The 16,733-nt window shown below is 50.6% G+C and overlaps 1 non-coding gene across 1 annotated transcript; it reads left to right on the top strand.

Annotated features, from left to right (window-relative positions):
- The first annotated feature begins 282 nt into the window (after positions 1–282).
- Positions 283–384, top strand: LOC122892813. The gene has a single exon (XR_006381494.1). It is a non-coding gene; the product is annotated as a U6 spliceosomal RNA (small nuclear RNA).
- Positions 385–16,733: the final 16,349 nt, after the last annotated feature.

Raw genomic sequence — 16,733 nt, 5'->3', positions numbered from 1 at the left:
TGAAGGAAGAGGTACCCAAGCCAGTAGATATGCACAGCTTTCAGGAGACTGGGGAGAGTAGGAGAGAGGCCTCTGGGTATGAGAGTTGGGAACCTGGACAGAAAGTACAAATTTCAGGTGGGCCTGGGCCAGTGCAGTGGGAAATCAGCAGGTCACTAAGATTCCATTCGGGCCAATATTGGGTGGGGCCCTGTTTTGCAAGAGTACCCTCTGCTGCCCTGGGCCTCACCTTACTCATTTCTCAAACAGGGAAGATTGATGGTTCTAAAGACCCTCCCAGTAGTCGTTTTGGCAGCACATATACTAAAAGTGGAATAATAGAGAAGAGTAGTATGGCTCCTGTGCAAGGACGACACACAGATTCATAAAACGTTCCATATTTGTAGCTATGGAGAGCCTAGATGTCCATCAACATGAATGGATAAAGAAGATGTGAGATATACACACACACACACACACACACACACACACCAGAATACTATGCAGCCATCAAAAAACAAAGATCTTGCCATTTGCAATGACATGGATGGAACTAGAGGGTATTATGCTGAGTGAAATATGTCAGAGAAAGACAATTATCATATGACCTCACTGATATGTGGAATTTGAGAAACAAGACAGAAGATCATAGCGGAAGGGAGGGAAAAAGGAAACAAGATGAAACCAGAAAGGGAGAGAGACCATAAGAGACTCTTAATCTCAGGAAACAAGCTGAGGGTTGCTGGAGGGGAGGGGAGTGGGACATGGTGGGGTATGGACATTGGGGAGGGTATGTGCTATGGTAAGCGCTGTGAATTGTGTAAGACTGATGAATCACAGACCTGTACTCCTGCAACAAATAATACATTATATGTTAAACAAAACAAAACAAAACAAAAAACCCTCCCAGTCTGGCACGTCCCTAAATATGGTGGTTCATTGGAAGCAAGTTGAGTGAGCCTAGGGGGTACACAAACAATTTTTTATTTTAATAATGATGTTTTTGTTTTAACGTTTATTAGAAAAAACTGTGAACTAGAACCTCCTGCTAATGCTCTCCCCAGCATTCCTGCATCAATGGAGGCTTAAAAAAGAGGGAGCCCCTGAGCCTCCAGCTTTGCTCAGCTCCTGAATTCTACACAGTAGAATTCCCTACACAGTAGGGAACAGACATGACAAAAATGAGAGCAGGCAAAGGGAGCTGTAGTTATGGATGCCCAGGAAAATTCAGAATTCCCTCCAGGGAAGTAGGCTTCCTGACTATGGGAGGGAGCAGGTCCCTGGAGCCAGGGGAGATGTGACCATGAGGTCACAGCCTCGACATACCCCCCTGTACCCCAAACCCCCTCCAACCAGCAGCCAGGGGAGGGCTGGGCAGTACCCAAGCTCAGCTGCTTCTCAAAACAGCAGTAACTGTCATGTGTTCCCTTTACTGAAGCCTTCGCTCGTCTGCTCTCCAGTGTCTTTGGAACCCAGATCCCAAGTCATGGAGTGCTTCTCTCTCCCAGCGGTGCCGTTTGTCCCCGGAAGGGACAGACGCCTGAAGATATCTACTGTCTGCAGATGAAAACAAAATGCCAGAAAATGCCCCATTTCCTGTCTGTCCAGCTGCCTTACAGTCTTTGGATTCCGAGACCTGGACTGCATGCACAGCATGAGATTACCTTAATTCACGCTGCTCCCAAGTACACCTTGTGAAGCTCTGTTTAAACTGAAAGGTAAGAGAGTGCTCCCTGAGTTAATTCCAACTAGGTCTCCAGCTGACCCCTTAAGGCTGCAGTTTAATGTGACACAAGCTTCTCTGCAAAGCAAATGGCCGGGCTTAAATAATGTAAAACTTTCTATTTTCTGACTCTGGTTCCAACCTGGCTCCGGCAGGAGGGCTCTGCCCATTCATCACTCTCCTGCCGGGAATATTAATAGCCACGGGGGGTTAGTGAGGGCCTGTTCTGTGTGAGGAGCTATTCTAGGAACTTGACATTTATTAACTCACTTAACTCCATGAGCCAGGGACAGTTATTATTCCCATTTTAAAGATGAGGTAAGTAAAGTACAGAGAGGTTAGCACCCAGGGTCGCATGGCCGGTAAATCACAGGGCAGGGCTTTCGAACCCTTAACGGGGAACATGGCCTCCCTAGAGAAAAGCTTCCAGGCCTACATCTTTCTAGTCATGGGCTCAAACAAAACAAAACAAAAACCAAACACCAGATATGTGGATTTCAAGTCAGCAATTTTCGCTGTGGATTGAGGACACTGAAAGCTTCCTCTAGAACAACATGAGAATTTAAGAATCTCAAAGAATCTCCAGGTAGCTGGGTTTTGAAATGTGACTGCAGGCCAGGAGAAAACCTGAGGCTGGCACCAGCTGGGCAGTCCAAACTACCCAGTAGGGAGACACCAGGGGAGAAGGAAGGAGGAGACGGGGAGTGGAGAACCCCTTCTGGAACCTCTGTCCCAGGGTTTGGTGCAGGGGAGAGAGCCCGTTCAGTTCTTCCATGGGGAGCATCCTGGGAAACCCATCAGTGGGTACAGGGGGTTCGGTGGGAAGCTGATCTCACTTGCCGCTTATCAGCCCAGCTTATTGGGGGAACAGGAACCAGTTTTGTACAGAATGGCAAATGTTGCACTGTTAGCCACATGGCCTTGGACCTGGAATCCAGGTGGGCCCTGGGGGCTACACTCAGCATGCTGGTGTCTGCCTGGTTGGCAGCCCACGGGTCCGTGTGGGTCCATGTGCAGTTTCCTGCCCACCCTGACCCTGGGTAGTACCTGGTTGCTAGGCCATCAGTGATTTCACCCCAGCAGGAGAAAGCCCTATAGACAGGACAAAGTAGGCATACTTAGGCCATGGGAGCGGGTAAAAGGTCAAGCACACAAGCCAATGCAGCCACCAACCAGGGACTTCTCCAGGCTTTGGAGGGTAAACTGGGTCAAAGGTCCTAGGCCTGGGAGCTCAGCCTCAGGATTCTTCGAGCCACGCCCTTCCCCCCTCAACTCATTCTAGCCACGCCCACCCACAAAAGCATTCTAGCTATGCCCACGCTTAGGCTCACTTGGCCACGCCCACTCCCCACTTGGCCACGCCCACTCCTCCTTCTAGCCACGCCTACTGCCCCTGAGAGCTGTGCTGTACCATCTCTCTGTTGGTGGTCCCAGCCTTCCGTCTCCAGCCAGTACCTCCCTTCTCAACTCCTGACGGAATACACAACTGCCCACCTGACATCCTCACTTGGGTATTTCATGCGTATCCCAGATTTCACTCTGATCGCCTCTGCACCAGACCTTCTCTTTACCGCGGCTAGTGCCAGCTCCATCCTCCCAGGTACTCAGGCCAGCAGCTCTTGAAGTGATCCTTGATTTCTTTTTGTTTTTCACCCCTCACACCAGCAGGTTCTGTATTAGGTTGTCTGCTCACAACATACACTCCTCTCTCCTGGGCCTGTGTCTTGATCAAGACCCCTGCTTCCCACCTGGACCGTTGCCTTGGCCTCTGCACAGCTTCCTGGACTCTCCCCTGACTTCCCACTTGGCAGGGCATCCCCTGGCTGCTGAGGGAGCCTTTGCCATGGGAGTCAGGCCATGGCCCTCCTCTGCTCAGAGCCCTCTAAGACCCCACCTTGACCAGAGCACGGGCCCTCTGACCTGGCCTTGGGGCTCCTCTGTCCTCCTGTGCTGTTGCACTCCCCCTCCCCCTCCAGCCACTCCCCTCCTCCTCCTTGCCCATCCCAGTGGGCCCTCGTCCTTCCTCAAAGCACGCTTCCCAGATATCTGAATGACTTGCTTCCTTGCCTCCAAATTCTTCCAGTCGCCACCCTCCCAGTGGGGCCTACTTGGGTCACTCTATTGATAACAACCGCCCCCTCCCAGGCCCATGACATTTCCTCCCTCCATTTCCTGATTCCTTTCCTCTGTAATAGTTTCCCCTTTTATGCATTCACTGTCTGCTCCCTTCCCCGGGGAGGCAGGGGCCACAGATGCAGGATCTTCACCCACAATGGCTGCTGCTGTATCTGGGCACCAGCCACCAGTAGGTGCTGATGCTGGTTTGTTACCCAAAACCCCGCCTATCTGCAGCATAAAGAACGAGAGTCCTCTTCAAACAGAGGAGATGCTCACTGTTAGGATTTATAATCCTTAAACCGAAGACCTTCAGCTGTCTGGCCTCCCGTGTTGCCCACATCCCCAGGGAGCTCACTCAGGCCCGGCTCTCTGGATCTCAGCCATCAAGGGAGGGAGGAAGGTGGTCCCTGGGGACATCTGAGCTGTGGGACAGAGACTTTATCCTCTTCTTGCTAGGACCCTAGGGAAGCCTGGGGACCAGGAGCTGCCCCAGGGGCAGTCAGGTAACAGGAATAGTTGGAGGTTTGCTAACCATAGGCTGGCTGGTGACAGGCTGAGGCACTAAATTCGGGCAGGCAGACAAGGAGCCCGTGGCCTCACCAAGACACAGAGCAGGCGGGACCCCCCAGTGCTATGCGTGTCTCTTCACCAAACTGCAAGCTTCTGGAGGGCAGGGCCTGGCCTTGGCCCTTTTCCTCTGCCCAGCAGCTGCCTCAGAACTTGCTACACAGTAGGTATTCGTCAGAGGCTCATGAGGTGAGCTAAGCAGTCACCAAGTGACCTCTGGGGTCGTTGCCTTTGTTTGCACATTCTTAGCAGGGGCAAAACCCCTGGAGGGGTGCACGTATGGAAGATATGGTTCCCCCCAGTTTTGCCTCCTGGTTGGTTTCTTGGGATCAACCAGTTTCCTTTGAGGTAAGGCAGCTGTGTCTGCTCCAGGATGTTTCAGAGTGACCTCCGCTCTCCACTCACCCTGGGTTACCCCCAGGGTATACCCCAAAAACCAGAAAAACAGTGGAGCCCTCCCGAGCCCCGAGAGACAGAATGACATTTCTACCAGCCCTTTTGAAAAGAGAAAGGAGCCAGGAATATCAGACCATAAAGAATCATCTCCTACATTTTCCTCCTTCTGCCCATCATAGAGGACACGAGGGAAAGAGCGGGATTCACCTGGTTTCCCTACACCCATCCCCTAATGGTTGCATCTTCTCTCCCATGGGGGGAACACTGCCTCCTTCACAGCTCCCTTGTTGCTTTCCTTCTCCAGGATGGTTTGCTGCTTTTGAGGCGGTAGGAATCTAGTGTGATTCCTGAAGCCTGGGAGATTTTCCACCTGTGGGCTCAAGCTTTTGCAGGGAACCGAAACTGTGCCCTACCTGTTCTGCATAAACCAGGACAACCCCCAAGTCCCTCCCAGCCTTTCAGATCTCCTATCCTTGAGGTCTCCACGCAGCTTTCACCACCAAAGGGAGGCCGCCAACCACATCAAGAGACCTGTCCCCAGCTCGGAATCCCCGAAACCCCCGGAGCGGGGATGAACGGCTCCATTTCGCGTGACAGCTAGCTCGCTTGAGGATCAGTGGAAAACTCAGCGACACTGGGAGTAAGGAAGTTGGAAAGAATGTCGGTCTTTGCTGGGATTTAATATGACAGATTTCTGGCTCTGAACTTGGACAAGATTAACTCTTCGTTCTGAAGGAAAAAGAGGAGGAAAAAAAACCCCACCTCTCTGAAATCACAGTTTGGTGGGAAAATGTGCAGCTCTCAAAGTGTCACAGGCCGTCAGATTTGCACGTTCCCTTTTTCAGGGGCTGCATATTTCCTGCGTCTGACAATATGTTTGTTACCCTTCCTCTGTGCCAGGGACACATACAGTAAATTGTCAGCTCGAACCATGTAATCTCTTAACCAGAAGGCTCCAACATCTGCTGGCCAGTTGTCGCATGGTTGGGTCATTAACATGGCTTCTAATTTTACCCTTTGAATTTAACATAAAAGTTTTAATGAGCGTATGTAATTCATACTTTCCAACTTCAGAGAGTCCTGAAAGAGAAACCTATGCTTTTATAATCCAAGCCTCTGACGTAGCCGGTTTTATTTTTAAATCCCGCTCTCCCCCCCAACCCCGCCCGTGCACAAATGCATTATAAAAGAGACCACTTGGACATCATCTCCCTTTCCAAGAGAGGCATTCAAATATTTGTCTAGGTTTTGGTGAAGAGCCCCTTTCAAGTTTGGGCTCAGATGATAGGGCAGACGTGCGCATTCTACATTTCATCCTGAGAATCGTGTTGTGAGCCCCCATTCATCCATCTATAAAAACAAATTGAAAATTGGCATGAGAAAGACGACCCCTGAGTCATGTTGAGAGAATTCAGGTTTAAAACTTGCCATCGCTCTCATGCCTGTTTTTACTGAAACGAGCTGGGGTTAGTAATGGGTTGTTCCTGCCAGTTTAGTTCACTTTTCCCATTGCCTCCTCTCTGGGTATGCCCTCAGTCTCCAGCCTAGAAAGTGACTGCACTGGATTAAACGCAATTTGGAGTGACCTTTTTATTCAGAGACTTGCCTCCGTTAATATGTTTTGGGCTATTTTTTAGGAACAGACTCCAAGAGACGAGAGCAGAAACATTCAAAGCCAATAGAGAGAAACTGTCCCTTGAACACCGACTAGAGCTGTGGTTCTCATTTACCAGCTCCCGGTCAGTTTCAAAAGGAATCCCCCATTTGAGTATTTGCCTCCTGTTCGGGGTCTTCTATATTGAAAGCTTAATGAAGCTTTAAAGCAAAAGTCCCAGAACGAAGTTTGTTAGTGTGGCTTATTAACTCCTGCTGGAAGTTCTGCCGATGTTCTACAGACACACATCCTTTTCTGCCAAGTCCATTTTATCTGCTCCCGCCCAGGAGAAGGGGACAGCAACGCCAATGGCGGATTGTTATAAGAGATTAAGGGGACAACTTCCCTTTAATTCTCTCAGGTTTATGCAAGTTCAGAAGTAGGATTCCATTGCAGCATTTTGTAGGGAGAACCACATCTCAAATATGCAACATTGATTCAAACGCGTGAGGCTGACGAGCTTAACCCAAGTCGAGATAAGGTTCCTCCATTCCTCAGGAGCTATGTATTGAGTTCTGTTTTATGCTGGGCAGTTTCTGAGCTCCAGGAACATAGTGGTGAAGCAGAACAAAAACCTTACATTCTAGCACGGGGTGAAAAATGATTAACCCATAAACGATTTGCCTGTGGCAGTGAAATTTTTCTCTTGAAGAGCTGAAGAAAATTTCTAGTTTCTCTGGGGACTAGCAGTTCACTGTTTTTCTAGAATTCTTAGAAAAATTTGCCCGTAAAACACATTTCAACAGCTAGCGGCCAGCATTGGGGCTGGTAAAGGGGCAACGACCCCAGCAGTGGGGTTGGATGGCAGTGGGGAGCGATCTAGAAAGAATCTAGTCCAAGGATTTGGACTAGACAGGCTTGCAGTCATGGCATACGTGGGAGGGACCACCACCGCCTGTGTCGTCTCACATTCTCTAAAGAAGACAGAGGAAGGAAGATGGGGACGGTGACATGATAAGGGAGAATGGGGATCAGAGGGGAGGAAAAGGGAAGAAGTAGGGTGGGGAGTAGCTTATGCGGGACTTCGGGCACCGAACCACATCCTACCCATTAACTGGAAAGGACAGAGCCGACTTCCATCCTCTTCAATCAGTGGGACAGACCTGGCTTCTTTGTGGCGAGTTTCAAGGATGATGTGGCTTATTCCAGCTTTTTCTCTTCCTAAGCTCTTCCCTTTGTCCCTGCCCTGAAGAAGGGCAGGATTTGCAGGAAGAGTCCTGGGTCTGGAGCATATATAACACAGGGGTCGGGCACCAGGGTGGCTCAGTCGGTTAAGCGGCTGCCTTCAGCTCCAGTCATGATTTCAGGGTCTTGGAATCAAGCTTCATATCAGGTTCCCTGCTCAGTAGGGAGTCTGCTTCTCCCTCTCCATCTGCCCCTGCCCCTTGCATGTGCTCTCTCTCTCTCTAATTAATAAAATAATCTTAAAAAACAAAAAAATCACACAGGGGTTATCACGGTGCATGTGTCAATGGAATACGAAAGGAAATACGAAGGCCATTTAAAATCAGCAGCACGTCTGTTACCCCAGTGCCCTACCTCCTGAGATTTATTAAGCTGCATCCTTGGAGCATTTTACATTTTTAGCTGAGCACATATTTGATGGTGCTGACTTAAACCGCTGCTGCCCAGTTTGGCTTCCCAGGACCAGAGACGAACAGGAGACAGGGAGAAGACAGCTATGTGGGCTCACACTAGGAAGGTCTCGGGACTCTGCCAAGCCAAAGAGAAGGGTCATCCTTACTCTGAACTTCTTCCATACTTTCTGAATTCCTCCAAGAAGGCATTGATTGAGGTGGGGGTTGGGGGAGGAAAGAGAAAGCCAAGGAAAGGGATGGCCTTGCCACATGGATGGCCCACAGTCACGCTCCCTCAGCCTCTAGGACAGCTTCGCTTTGTTAATGGCATCACCATCCGTCCAGCTCTCCCAGTCCAGTCTGTCACCCAGCCCTACCCAATTCACCTTCTACCCCTCCAACCTGTGCTGGCCAATCCAATATGGCAGCCACAAGTCACCTGTGGCTATTTCAATTATTACAAATTAAATAAATAAAAGATTCGGTTCCTTGGTCACATTCACATCCTCTCAAGGGCCCAAGAGCCACATGTGGCCAATGGCTACCATATGGGGCAGTGCACACAGAGAGCCCTTTCCCCTCACAGCTGGTTCTGTTGGGCAGAACAAGGGACTGTGTCCCAAGGGAGCACAGTTAGTGCGAAGCCCAACTGTCTTGTCCGTGGCTCTCTCACTGAACCCAGGCATTGCTACCTGAGGAAGTGACAGCCTCCCTCAGCCCAGAGTTTTATCATTTCTGGCCGGGACTATGTTATAGTCTCCTAGATACCTCAACTTGACCCCGAGGGTTAGCATGCTCCCTGGCACAAGTGTCCTGAGCATCCTGCCTACCAGCCCTGCAGCACTATGCCCTCCAAGCTTGTTCCTCCAGGCCCCCTCAGTGTCGCCCCCTCTGGCCAGGCGACAAGTCTTCCAGGCAGTCCCTCATCCTTCCTCTGCTCTCCCACACACAGGCTGTTATTTGGTCCTGGAGGGGCCACATTCATGGTTGTCCTCCCTTCCAGCTGTGAGCCCTGCCTGGGACGTGGGAAGGTCCAGGGGCTGTTGAGAGAGGGCTGACCACAAGGGAGGCATGGGATGCAGTGACAGATGGGGAACACCCAGTCCACCTTGGCTGGGTGAGTGAGTGATTTTGGCTCCATATAAAGGTACTGGAGAGGATTTCCAAAGTCCTAGTGGCCTTTGAAAAAGCCTAATAAATACTCCAGAGGGGAGCTGGGTCTTGCTGAAACACCATGGCCAGGCTGGAGCTGGGCCTTGGAACTGGTGCCTAGTGCCCCACATCAAGCCTTTTCTCTCTGTGGAGCCTGTCATTCCAGCCATGTGTCACCGGGAATAGCAGAGACATCAAAGCTGTGCCCCTCAGAAGGGAAGATTCACGTTTTCAGCCCCTCCTCTGAGTGCCCCCCTAAGCACACAGAGAACCCCAGCCCCTTCCAACAGGAGTCTCTGGCTTCTCTTTGGTTGGTCACTATGAAATCCTGTAGAACAGCTGTTGGAGACAGAAGCTTAGGCATCTGCATTATTGGAACGGACTTCTGATTTTGTCCTCCCTGCATGCCTTTCTCACAGAGCCCTCTCTCCAGAGCGCATGCACTCGTGTTTGCTTTGGGGGGATCTTTTTTTCTTCTTCGTTTTTTTGTTTTTTGTTTTTATTTTTTTTTAAAGATTTAGTTACCTATTCTAGAGAGAGACAGAGAATCCTCAAGCAGAGTCCAGCTGAGTGTGGAGCCTGATGCAGGGCTCGATTTCATGACCCTGACATCATGTCCCAAGATGAAACCAAGAGTTGGACTCTCAACCAACTGAGTGGGTGGGGATCTCTCTATGGACATCATCCCACCCCAGGCCAAGAGTGGGCATGTGACCCAGGCTTTGGCAGTGACAGGCAAAGGACCCAAACCCATGACCAGGACTTCTGCTGGCAGACTGGGGAAAGCTGTTTCCTCTTCTTGTAGTCGGGAGATGTACGGCTTGGTAGCTTTGGGGCTGCCGGTGTCCATCTTGTCTCCACATACAGAGTCTGTTTGGAGAATAGACCCAACAAAGGCGAGAGCAGACCAAGCCATGGAGCCCTGATAACATCCTCTGGGCACCTCTGGGTAGTGTCTAAACTTTTCAGCACCTGGCCCACCCCTGCCTCATTTTTGAGTTAACGCGGTTTGAGCTGAGTTTCTGTCACTGGCTACCATATGCTGGTCATTAGGAAGCTCACTGCAGAGACTTTATTCCTAGCTGTTGGCAAATAACGTCAAACCCTCAAAACACGAAAATGGACAACTGGGAAGAGCTGAGATAAATGACTGTACATGACATTGGCCAGTGCAGGCTTCTAGGGTAGGGTCAGCACCCTGAGGCCAAAGCTGGATGGGAGGAATGGTGTGGCATTGATGTGGGAGTGAAGGTGTGGGCAAGAAAAGGGGTGGGGGCGAAAGAGAGGGAGTAAAGAGATTCCAGCTCCGCCTGACTTTTCAATTTGTCCATCATGCAGAGCTCTGGGGTGGATGGCTTAGGGCCAGGATGATTCTAGGAGAGAACGTGTCTCTTCAAAATGCTTGCCAGTAGCTCCCACTCTCCCCTCTCCCATTCTGCTGCTCTAATCTGAGACCTCCTATGAATCCAATCACCTGGCCAATGGACAATTTGGGGGCATTGCCATGGGCCAAGTTCAAAACTGGGCCCCAGGGATGTAAAAGATACGTCCTTAAGGGGCTCATGACCTTACGATCAGCAACGACAACAAACATGAGCAAACATGACAAATGACCCCAACGAACACGGTTTCATGTTTCAAGAAATACACAAAAAACACAAAACATTTACTTCAAAGTGCCATCATCAAGCAAATGTAGAGTATTTCTCAGAAAAGCCCAGGGAGTTCATTCTCCAGAATGAGCAGGAAAAGAATGTGGCAAAGCTCCATGATCCAAACGAGAAACCATTCCTATCGTCCCTATCCTCTCAAGACTGGAAGAGAAAGCTTGCACGCTGGTCTGCAAACCACCTCGTTTCCCTTCCCTCTTCCCCTCCTGGCAGGCCCTGAGCGGGGGTGGGGGTGGGGTGGGGTGTCTTATCTCAGGCAGGTGCACAGATGTGCAACTACCCGGAGCAGAGGTAAAGGCCCGTAGTGGGTCTGTCATGTGCTGTTACCTCAGGTCAGATGACCGTGCTCCAGGGCACAGAGTGACAGAAGCCTCACCAATTACTCTTCCCCAGTTGCCTCTCTGGGCCTCTGTCTGCTCAGACACCAAGGCTCTGGAAACACCTGCCGACCACAGCTGTGTGTGACTTCAGGAGAGAGGGTGTTCTTCAGGAAGCTTGAGTATAATGGGCATGTCTGTACGATAGGCTCTTGGGTTCCAATCTAGTAACTGCTACTTGACAGCATGTTACTTAACTGCCCAGGGACTCTGTCCCCTCATCTGTAAAATGGGCATAATAAAAATACCTACCTCAGAGGGACACAGTGAGGTTTAAAGGAGCTAACAAACGCGAGGGCTTAGCCCAGTGCTCGGCACACGTCAGCTGCTATAGATGTCGTTATACTCACCCCTGAGGCCCCGGCAGCAACTGGAAGGGAACGATGGGGCCGTCCCTCGGGAGGAAGAAGGACTCTGTGCCCGGGTGTGACGGCCACGCTGGCAACTGCCAGAGTGAGCCATTCCCTCAGTGCTTATAAAAAAGCCCTGAAATACCAGTACCGAATGGCTAAACAAACCCAGATTGTTGCTGGGGATTTTGATGGGGAAAGGATTAACTCACTTCCAAGTGCCCTGGCTCTATCCCAACATTATTTACTTAGCTGAGAACTGCCTTTCAACACCAGCCTGGTGAGAAAGACCAGGAAGTCTGAGCCCTGGGGGAGGTGTGATGGGCGGAGAGGGGATGACGCGGGCAGGTTACAAAGACATTGGCGCCCCTCTCTGCTGGGTTTCTTGCTTGGCCAGACATCTAATTGAGGCACAGAGACACTGGAGCGTTTTACTTTTTGTGTTCCAGAAAGGACTGCATAATCAGGCTCATAATCAGCAACTGAAGTCTCGGCTAGGGAGGGCTAGCTTTCACCTGCTTACTTTTTCCCAGTCGTTAATCGTGATGATGGTGGTCCCCGCCCCCCACCCTCCCCCGGCTTTGTATGTGAGGGATACGTTCCAGGACCCCCGGTGGATGCCTGAAACCATAGATAGTACGGAACCCTACAAATCTGATATTTTCTCTTATCCGTATACACCTATGATAGAGTTTAATTTATAAGTTAAGCACAGTGAGATTGACGACAATAACAAAACAGAACAATTATAAAAAGATACCGTAATAAACATTACGGGAATGTGGTCTCCCTCCCAAGACATGACTGTCTGGTACTCCCCCTTCTCGTGCTGATGTGAGATAATAGAATGCCTAAGTGATGAGATGGAGGGTTGTCAATGACCCAATGACGTAAGCACCTCAACGTGGCGTCAGGCTACCACTGACCTTCTCACAACAACCCAGAACAAGGATCACCTGCTCCCGGACCCTGGTTGCCCATGAGTAACTGAAGCCCCGGGAAGTGGAACTGCAGACAAGGGGCACCACTGTATTATGATTTAAATCCCTCTCCCCTAGCATCCCCAACAACTGAAGTGCAAGGTGTTAAGAGATGTTCTCATGCCACATCCCTGGCTTTCTGCTTAATGCACCTCTTTGCATATGTGAAGCCAAAATCTATGGACCTGGAAGGTTCTAACTAAATGTTGATAATCTGTCTGTTCTGGGTGGACTTGCTTATGATGCATGTCGGCGGCGAGCCAGGCTGGGGGGCTTTGTGGTGGGAGCTGCTTTCCCAGGGACGTGCCCGCCCGCTGGTGTATGTTGTGTGCCCACAGGGGGTGTTTACACCAGTGACGCTGCCCCAGTGAGAGGGGCGCAGCATTCAGTTTATTCGCCAAACAGTCAAGTGTAGGAGTTTATGTCAGGTGTTTTCGTATTTCCTCTCTGCTTTTAAGAATAGAGGGTAAAACATGAAGCTTTGATTTTTAGGAACGATATAGGAGCCACCATAGAAAGCTAAGGAGCTGAAAATTGTTACCAGTACTCGTTGAGTGCTTAACTGTGGGCTCCAGTGGTATTAAGAGCTGAAGACCCAAGATGAACTAGCTCCAGATGCTTGCTTTTAAGGGACTCATGGTCTGTGGCACCAGCAAATAACCTTGGCCAGAACGAGTGGATGAAAACCAACATCTTCAGAGTGCCTCCCAAGGGGCTGGGCTTCTCTGGCCCCCCAACAACTCTCTGATGAGGCAGGACTGCCCACAACCGACAGCTGAGGACACGGAGGTGTGGAAAGGTGACTTCATCCCCGATTCCCACTGAGGGTAAGAGGTAGAGTGAGAATTCAAACCCAGATCCCTCTGCGTTCTGGGGTCTGTAATTTTCCAGTGGCACATTTGGCCTCGACAAGGCTACTGGAGTTCCAGAGCAAGGGGAGGTGGGCTCTATCCAGAGAAGCTGAGAAAGGCCTCGGAGGGAGGGTGACTTCTGAACCATAGAATGAGCCGAGACCCCTTCCCCTTCATCGCCCATCTCGGAGAACCATGGGGGTAGCCCTCCAAGAAGGCTGGGTGCGGGGGGCTCTGCTTCCTGCTAGTGCTGGGACATATGAATGAATCTTTCTCTTTGCCACAGAAAGAAAGGAAGGCCAAGGATCCCTGGGGAACCACACCCAGGAGGAAGGGGATCAAGGCTGGGCCACCAGACGGGGCTAATAGTGTGCCACGGGTCACTGGCCAGAGAGGAACACAGGTGATTCTTAAAATGATGCACAAAGGGGCGAGGGCTTTTTTGCAGCATTGACAAATGACCCTTGAGGGATGAGGATCTCACTGTAATAAATTCTGCACACATCGCTCAGACTCATGCCTTGGAACTGCCATCATCCCAGGTCGATAACTGCTCTAGCTTGGGTGCTAAAATGTGCCCGGTACTTTTAAAGGGCTCCCGACTGTGTTTTTCAGATGTTGGCTGTGGGAGAATGCTCAGCTAAGGACTAAGAGGTTACCTGGGCCCCTCATTTCCGCCAAGGAGCTGTGAGCCCCTGGGAGTAAGTGGACACCCCGTTAGATCACACACTGGTTGTCACTGGCACCTTCTAGCCGACGTACCCAGGCTGCGCCCTCTGGAGAGAGGTGCCCCCCCCCAGGTGGGGAGCAGGAAGAGGGGTTGTAGAAACAGCCCCCAAAGAAGGGTTCACCATCTTGGGTTTGGACTTAGTCTCTCCCACATGTCAACCAAAACTCAGAAACAAGCAAACAAAACCCCACCAGCACGTATGGGCACTACATATGACTCGCCTTTGGATGCAATGGAGAAAACTCCAGAGCTTGTCTCTTGGGGCCTGTTTAAATACTCCAGTGATAGTCATCTGTGATATCAACAGAACATCTGACCTGAGGTTCAGTATTGATGGCCCCAAAGGAAGAGCGAAAGTCCGTACTGGAAAAAGCATGTGGGATCTGGGCTTATGATTTCATAAGGGAGAACTCTGCACCCCACCCCCTGCTGCCCCCCGAAGGGTCTTCTTTGGTAAATATTTCTGAAATGATCTAGGGGTGTCCTTCCAGCAGCCCCCGCCTTCAGTATCAATACCAGTACCATTCCTATCTGAAATGTCTTTTATAATTGTGTAATTACACACCTCATTTATCCAATTGTTAAGCCAAGAGACTGATTAAATATTAACAACTGCTTGGTTCTCGCGGCCTCATTAGTTGGAACACAACCCTGTAATCTCAGGTAACACCCGACGGTAATTATGCTGCACGTTCACACTCAGCTGAAAACCCAGAGCAGTCAATCCAGATAAGGTTGCCAGGTAGAAAATGCATTGCCTTTAAATCCCGTTTTATCTCCCCGGTCTGGAGCGAGGTGCATTTCAGCAAGGGCTCAGGGTTTTTGAGAATGAACTGGCCCCTTGCTGAGTAATGGCTGGGGCCAGGGGGAGGCAGCGTGGCCATAACAAACAGCTCAATTCCCGCCTAGCCAGCCCTCTCCAGCCATAAATACAACTGGGCTTCAGAAGTTATAATGGGATTTTCCCCTAAGCACCAAGATGGAGAATCTGGTTTAGTGTAAGCATCCCTCATTTTAGGAAATAGTGCTGAGTCCGGCTGAGTTGGCCTTTGTTGCTTCCGGCGGGCCGAGGGATGGCAGGAGGTGGTGGTCCAGGCCCCACGGCTCCCCTATCTGGGGCTGCACCCTGCCTGGCCCAGGTCTCCTGGGCTGAGCTGGCTGCAGGGCTTGGGAAGGGCCCTGCGTGGGCTGGCTTCCTTCCAAACTGGCTCTTTCTGCCAGGCCATCCCAACCATTTCCAGAGACCTGCAACTTGTCCACCTGCTTTTTCTTCTCTTCTACATTCTCTGATCCCTTCCGTTCCTCCCCCACAGGGCTTTGCATGCCATTATTCCTGCGGGGGCTCCCAAGCCCCTTGGCTTGCTGATCCCTGAGCTGACTTCTGGAGACCCTCGGGTCTCCTGTGTCCTGTTGGTCTGGCTCCCCAGGCTCGGGGACACCTGGGGATGCCTCTCCTTTGGCAAATGTCGTAGTCTGGGGACATATTCAGCAAGACCAAGTGCTCTGTGCATGCCTGGGGCAGTACTGAGGGCCTTAGCAGTCTTCCCTTCTAGTATCCTTCACACATGTGTGCCTTCCTGGTGGATGGGTCATGGTCTGTCTTCCTCTTGCCCCAGGCTATTAGGTGGTATTGCGGCTTTGTTCAGACTCCAGGGGCACAAGGGGACAGCACTGCTGAAGCTGCCACTCTGGAACATTCCTTCACCACAGCTCAGATATGGGGGATGATGGCAAGGTCTGACCAGCCCCTCAGGCTGGCCAGGGTGGGCTGTCTCCACTTAGCCCAGGAGGCCAGCCACGATCTCCCTTTTGCCCCTGGGGTGGCGCTGGGGCACATCTGGAAGGCGGCTGCCTTGAGAAGAATCATGAAATCACACGTCACATCTCTTTGTAAAAATACAATACAAAGGATGCATGGCCGAGTTCCACGTGGCTACAGATGAGACAGCATTTGTGAGAAAGAATGAGCTCATTATTGCTCACGTCACACTTTTAAAAAAACCGCTACCTTTGCTGAACTCTGGGGAAATGTCTAGAAGAATCTGGGTCGGTGTTAAAGACTGACTAATATATGGAGATATTCTGATGGGAGGAGCAAAAGGAGGAAAGAGAAGGAGCAGACTGAGCAGAATTGATAGCAGGAAGGAAGCCTTGGAGCAGGAGAGAAGTCTGGGATGTCAGGAGACCCAGGCTGGAGGGGGGTGGGAGTTGCTGGCAGAGAGGATCCTTTAGGCTTCATTACATAACCTTGCCCTCTGTGGTGTCTCCATGCCTAACCCTGATGTCTGCTGGCTTTATAAATTAATTGTGATAAAAGACGTTGGCCTGGACATGACATGTCAAAGATCCATTTCAGGCCAGGGAGAAACATGCAAAAAACAATCTCTTTTGCAAAATAAACATTCTGGGCTGCAGATTTGGGGTTTGCATTTCTTGCTCAGCAGGGCAGAGCTGTTTAAATCCTCCAAAGCAAACAGGCTGGCAACAATCCTCTGGGGAAGAGGAGGCAGTTTTCCTCTGACAACTCATTTGCTCCATCTTAATTAGAGGAGGTTTTTGTTGTTGTTGTTTGTTTATTTAATACCAAAGTCAGGGGGAAAGTCAGATGG

This window comes from Neovison vison, chromosome 12, assembly GCF_020171115.1.
Source record: "Neovison vison isolate M4711 chromosome 12, ASM_NN_V1, whole genome shotgun sequence".
Classification (NCBI taxonomy): Eukaryota; Metazoa; Chordata; class Mammalia; order Carnivora; family Mustelidae; genus Neogale; species Neogale vison.
The sequence above is the reverse complement of the archived record's forward strand: the minus strand, read 5'-3'. Positions and strand labels throughout refer to the sequence as shown.